The sequence below is a fragment of the Doryrhamphus excisus genome, chromosome 16 (assembly GCF_030265055.1).
Source record: "Doryrhamphus excisus isolate RoL2022-K1 chromosome 16, RoL_Dexc_1.0, whole genome shotgun sequence".
NCBI classification, from domain to species: Eukaryota; Metazoa; Chordata; class Actinopteri; order Syngnathiformes; family Syngnathidae; genus Doryrhamphus; species Doryrhamphus excisus.
Window position 1 is genome coordinate 9,408,883 of NC_080481.1, and position 6,000 is coordinate 9,414,882.

Consider the following 6,000-nt stretch of genomic DNA (forward strand, 5'->3'; position numbering starts at 1 on the left):
AGTCACGATACCCGCCATGTTTTTACGTTGTCCTTTGCACAAAACTTGGAGAAACTGAAAGCCTTTCTGTAATCATGCTACAATGATAAGTCCAATTGCGTAACCAGTATGATGATGAGATCAAATAGATACTGGAGCTCCACAGAATAAATCTCCATGATAACCTATGTATATTGTAACATATCCCACTCTCTCTACTATCTGACTTTTGTGCAACTGGATCATGGATAAATTGAGCCAGAATAACCAAGATATCCTGGCTTAATCCCTTATCTTTGTGCAATGGTACCCTGCAGGGAATAAGGTGTTCATGCATGTCAGGAAACAAAAACAATCAAATTTCAGCATCCCATTGCATCTGCGAAAGGCTTGCTTACTTAGAAACACATGGTTGCACTCATGATGAAAGGAATGTGCTCACACAAGGACTTCATTAGTCGCTTCACTCGTTGGTGTTGCTTTATGAATGCCCCCCCACCCCACCCCCCAAACTGGCCTGCAGTTTGAAATGTTGAGGAATCTTACAGTCTCTTACTTTCATTCTATATTTACACAATATTTGAAAGATTCAGATATTATATGATAGCTATCAATAGATTTTACTGTATTATACAAATTGCCCTCAGAACTGTTTGCGGCCGAACTTGAGATCCACCTTCTACCACTTAGGGGGTTAAAAGGAGGATGAAGGCTATCCCAGTTGACTTTAGGTGAAAGAAAGGAAGAGTCACTGTGGTTACTGAGAGGCAATGGATCCCAACATTTTTGGACTTAAGTCTGTTTTTCTCAGTTGTTGTTTTCCAAGCTGCATTAAAATGGATGCCATACTGCAACAGAAAGAGTAATCACTGTGGCCAGCAGAGGCTGCCATTCACCCTACTTCTCAGCCCCTCCCCTGGAACAAACCACTCACGCCAAATCACTGCCACTACATTGTAACCGTGTAATCGTGTGTCACCAAAACTCGACTCAGCACAGGAATGGAACTTATACATAACCCGAGGATTCACAGTTGGTCACCAGGTTTACGCACATCTCAGGAGGGTTTTGTTCCACTCCTCTTTACAGGCACTCTCCAAAACCCTGATGGTTTTGAAGCTGTTACTTGGCGAGTCAATGATTCACTTCCCAGCTCATATTTTCTATGGGATTAAGGTCCAGAGACTGGCAACACCACTCCGTATCTTAATGTTCTTCTTCTTGAGACACTCTTTTGTTGACTTACTTATCCCCACATCATCCTGTTTCACACTTGTGTGGGTTATCCACGCTCCATGCCGAACAGTGAAGACATACTGCCACAGTTTGATAATGTATAAACACCACACTTATTCATGCTTATTTGAATAGCAAGCCTTGATAATTAGCCTTAAATAAATCAATTACCCATGCCCGCAAGGGGATTTGGACCTATTACACATACATGATGCGTGTTTATGTTGAGAAACCAGCAAGAGAAGGAAGATTTTTGGTAATTCCAAACCAAACAGCTTCTGGCATTTTGAGCTGTTTAATGAGTAATGCATTATTCAGTGACGTTTACCTAATTAGAAGATAGTGCTGGATCAAGTCAATGCATCCGAGGATGGGGAGGATATTTGGAAATGTTCCCTTTCTCTCTCAGAGTAAGACACTGGTGAATGTGTAATGGATGAATAATGCAGATTCTATTGTTTGATGCTTCGTATGCTGCAGGCCAGCGCAACAGGCTTTGTAAAATATTAATACTTAAAGGTTGTTGTGTGCATGCTGCTTCATGTCATGTGGAGGATGTGGCAGGAACACAGAAGACGCAGAGTTGGGTATTTTGTCATTGTAATATTAGTCCTTGGCAGCATGATCAATCACATCAGGCTGACAGCAAGGTGGGTCGGAATCTTGAATTAGACTTCTCTGTGTGATTTTGTTTTGTTGTACCTATGCTTGCTAAGGGAAGTTGTACCAAGGTTTTCTGACATGTAGGCCTAAGAATGTGAAAATTCACAAAGACTAACAAAGGGTTACCCGTACCGACACAGCAGCCATATTAATCTTTGATTGTCAAGGCTCTTGGTTGTTCTCCCGTGCTGTCTTTCTTCCTCTTTTCCATTTGATTTTTCAAAGAAAAGAATGTTTCATGAATTACTTAACAGCAGGGCACATGAGTCTACAGCAGAGCTCTTTGGATATGGCACCAAGTTGTCATGGGGATGCCCCTCTGGCATATGACCTTTTTCATGAGCGCTATGGTAATGGCTGTAAATTAAAGGGATAGTTCAGATTTTTTGACTTGAACCTTTATGGCGTCCCCATCAACAGTGTGGTGCATCAACAGTAACCTACCCCCAATCCAGTGAGCTGAGTTCTGGTCGGATTTCGGTGATGAGTTGGTGGGGCCACTTAAGTAAAGAGTTTGACTTCTGAAAACAATATGCATTCATAAAAATAATAAATTTGCATCACAAGTGAACACTGGAACACAACAATGGACAGACGATAGTCGATGGGAGACAAGGTAACGCTGAGCAATTCTCAGGTCAGATTTTTTTAGAGGAGGCATTTTTGTGATGCAAATACATTGAAACCATGGGAATGCCTACTGTTACAACCCAGCATCATGCAGCTATCTGTTCCTTTAAGTAGGGATCCTACAAATTACAGAAATGACTCTGACTATGTATAAGACATTGAAGGGAAAATTCAACTCAAAGCATTTTTAAAGAGCGGCGACTCCTGGAAAATTGTAGCTCAATAAGATGCCAAAAGAAGGCCACAGGCTGCTGGCAAGAGAGTGGAAAAAGTGACTAAGAGAGAGGGTGTGTGTGTGTTGAGTAAAGTCTTGTCCATAAACACAAGGATCTGAGTCCCATATTAGGCTGTCTATTTCAAAATAGCCCCCTGACCATATTAAAACTCTTCAACTTTGTTTGTGTTGTACATTAACGTATGCGTGTGTGTGGGTGTGTGCGCCACATCTGCCAAAGACATCTACGTATCGCGTGAAACAGCTGGAAATGTAAGCTCATTAAATGTTACATACTTTTTCAGGTTCGACTAAATTGCCCTTTGCATGACCTGCTGGCTTCTCTGACGTTTGGTTGGATTTAGCTGTTCTGAAAAAGAGTATCTCTGACAGTTCTTGGAGTTCTAAACCTTTAAGCATTCTAATGATCACTGATAAAAAAAAAAGCATGATGAGTTCACTGTAGCTGTTGAATAATCCTTTGCTTTCATATAAAAATACAGCTAAACTCATACTTTCCACACACTGCTCTAGGTTTTGGCGTGTCAACTCAAACAAGCTACAAATGGAACAAAAGTGTTGCATACCACCGAGTGAAACCCATGAGCTTGTTTAGCGCGACTGCCAGTGCCGCCTCTCGGATAAAAGGCGCTGAAAAACTGTTTAACATTTCATGGGAGGTTTTGAGAGCCTCACATCTCCTCTTGAGATTATCTTCCCCTCTGACGGATTCATCTTAATGCTTCTTGAGAGCCAAGAGGCTGCATTGTCCAGAGGTAAAAGTAAAAATAAAGACTTCTACAGAAGTAGAAATACATCACTGCAATCGGAGTGCATTAAAAAATCATGTCAGGAAGTGGATGGTGTTTTTTTTTTTTTTTTGAAGCTCTCAACATGATCTCAATTGGGAATTGCCGGGAGATGATGAAGCAAATATAGAGATTTTTTGCCTAGAGATGACACCTTTTATCAACAAGCATCTTTTCAGACTAATTGTTGAATGTCGGGCAACCACAGTATACACGCTATACAATGGAGGCTATAACTTTGTGGTAAAGAGAAAATGGCAAATCGAATGACCACTTTGAAACCCTGTGAGCCAGTCATAGTAAGACATCCTTTTCCATGTCATCCGCCACACTTGCATTTCACATATCGGTCTCGCAACTCTAAGCCTGTCATGTATATTATCATTAACTGCAGTTTAAGAGTCTAGAGAGTGGGACAGAAAAAGCTGGCGAGCATGAGTTCACCATCATGACATGCCTGCCCTTCCCTGCATGCATGCGCCAAGGTCTTTCAGCCCGGCCTGAGGTTATGAAGGCTTACAGAAGAGCTGGATGCACACTGAGTAATACGGCGAGTGGAATCCATTCATGACATTCCAGCATCAGAGCAGACAAGGGAATAACACTCCAGATAACACAGAGATTGAGTCTACATTCTTCGCAGCAAAGGGACTGTCAATGTCACTATCGCCATATATTGTGCAACTAGATTAGGATCGCCAACAGACTGGAAAGCCGCGAACAGCGTCGTACTAACAGGGGCAAAATAGGTCAACCGTGTTTCCGTTACACGGGCTAGAGGCGACGCAGTCAGATGAATTTCTGGCAAGGCCGTCTGCCGTTATATACTTGCCACAGTTCATCCCTAAGGACATTACAACCTCTCCACTTTGCCTCCATACACTGCTGATTTATTCAAGTGGTAAACAGAAGCAGCTATTTATTGTTCCCGTTGACTAATGCACTGCATGAAAGATGCGACGCTGTCATGTCAGACCTTTTACAATCATAAAATAATTCTGAATGCGGAAGCCAATTCTGTAGTACCACTTTCACAGAAAAATGCCCTAAATCATGAAACCTTGATGTTAGCACATGTTATTGATTTTTATTCCAGCACTGGTCCTAAAAGGAAATGCTGAATGTAAATAACTTGCCTTTTTCTGCTGTGCAGATGGGCTAAATGGGTCGACAGCCGGCGGATGTGTGTCAGTGATTCCCTCATGGTACCAATCTGACCTTCTGTTTGTGGAGACCCAGCAAAGAAGAAAGTACAAGAAAATAATAAAGTTTGAGCCTTGACCTGTTTGGTTCATTTTTATACTGTGAACACTGAACAGCTGGACATAGAAAAGCCATTATCACCTTCTCGCTTTGGGACATGCTGATCTTATTAAACATTGTCCCTAAAGCACACTGGAACTTCTTAAATACATTTTGGCAGCTAGTTCATGTTATTTATAATACAGTAAAACCTCATATTTTATCATCAATCCATTCCAAAAGGTCAGTTAAAAACCGAAACTTTCGAAAAAGTAAGGAATTTTTCAAAAAGTAAGGATTTTTTTCTGTGGAAGTGGGACATTTTTAAAGGCCGCAAAAAATGGCCCCAAGGTTAAAATGCATCGTAACTTGCACGAATGAGGTTGTAATGAGCATTAGTAATGCCTTACATCACTGCTTGACAGTAAAAGGTAAAGTTTCTGTATTTGTGCGATTTGTTGTCAAGAAAAAACTAAATGAAGACTTTGTGAGTGGCCGAGTCAAAGTCTTGACCAGAATCCTATTGAGATGCTGTGGCATGACCTTAAAAAAAGGTGGAAAACCATCCAATGTGGCTGAATGACACCAATTTGGCAAAGATGAGTGGACCAAAATTCTTCCACAGAGCTGTAAGACCCATATTACAAATTATCGCGGCCCAACCAGTTATTAGGTTTAGTGGGCAATCACTTTTTCCACACAAGGCCTTCTAGGTATGAATTTTTGTCCCTTAATAATAAAAAGTTTCACTTAAAATTGCATTTCTGTGTTCGGTTCTGATGTCATTCATTAATATTTAAATTTGATTATTTGAAACACTTAAATGTGACATATGTGTAAAAAACATAAAAAAATCATGAAGGGGCAAAGCCTTTTACACAACACTGTATAATGTATTTCAACTCATCATCCCACGCTTGGAGATACCACAAAGAAAAACATATTTGTAAGGGGCTAGGAATGAAAGTTCAAATGCCAATAAGTGCCTAGTACACAGGAGGCACAGCGAAGCTCAATGTTCCTCGTAAACGAAGCAAAGAGTTTCCAAACTGCAAGACAAAGCACTTGGAGGGATGGTTGCCTCCACCCGTTTTACGCTTCCCTGAGCCTGAACACATGACAAGCAAAGCCCGAAGGCTTGAAGGGGAGGCTGGAGGGAGGGGAGCCAATGCTGTGAACTGTAGGAGGAGGAAGGGGAGACATGCAGGAATAGGTCCTCATTGTTTA